The following is a 934-nucleotide window of genomic DNA, read 5'->3' as shown; positions in this document are numbered from 1 at the left end:
AGCCCATCTCTCCAGCCTATCCAGGTCCCTCTGCAGAGCCCTCCTGCCTTCCAGCAGATCGACACTCCCCCCCAACTTTGTGTCATCTGCAAACTTAGAAGGAGGCAGCATTTGTGCCTGTTTGAAGGACACAGCTTATAATGTTGTACACTCCATGAGTGGAGTTTTTAGGTAGTATTGTCAGCTGTTGTTTTGCTCTAACATTTTCTGTTTTCAAAAAGATGAAATTTTCAAGGGTTTACTTGTTAATATTTACTATCTAAAGGTTTTATGTAAGGTTAACATGACTGAAGGAATCATACCAGTAGGAGTTTAAAATACTACTTTTTAATTACAAAGTAGAAAGCCTTACATTGTATTAGACCATGCTACTTGGAGGACCAACTCACTTTCTCTTGTATTAATGTCTCTGTAAGAGGAGAGGACCTGCATGAGCAAACACAGGGTAGGATTTTTATTTAACCTGTTTCTATAAAGGAAATCAAGCAGCAATTTTTTTCTGGACTTGCTGCCTTTTCACTTGAGGGTTTATGGCATCATTTGGCTCCTCCAGCAGATCGACACTCCCCGACCTAGTACCAATTATGCAGTGACCTAGAGGTCCTTACTTGCCTTTTGGTCATACTTAAATTACATCTCCTGAATGTTTAATTAAATTGTCTTGTTTCATAGTTTCTAAAGTGATGCTAATGTTTAACTGCTGTGTGCACACATTTCTCGCTGCATTATGCCTTCTTTCAGTTGCTGCAGCACTTGGAGGCTGTGATTGTTTTTGTTTTAATGTTGGATGTTATGCAAGCCCAGCCAAGCTGTGTCTCTGTATATTAAGACATACTAAAAGTCAAGTCTTGTTTTTTGTGCATGGGTGCAAAAGGTTAATAACATTCTGGAAAAAAATAATTCCAGGCTGTGTAATTGTTGTAAACCTAAAGCA

This window comes from Acanthisitta chloris, unplaced genomic scaffold (genome assembly GCF_000695815.1).
Source record: "Acanthisitta chloris isolate BGI_N310 unplaced genomic scaffold, ASM69581v1 scaffold9067, whole genome shotgun sequence".
NCBI lineage: Eukaryota > Metazoa > Chordata > Aves > Passeriformes > Acanthisittidae > Acanthisitta > Acanthisitta chloris.
The sequence above is the reverse complement of the archived record's forward strand: the minus strand, read 5'-3'. Positions refer to the sequence as shown.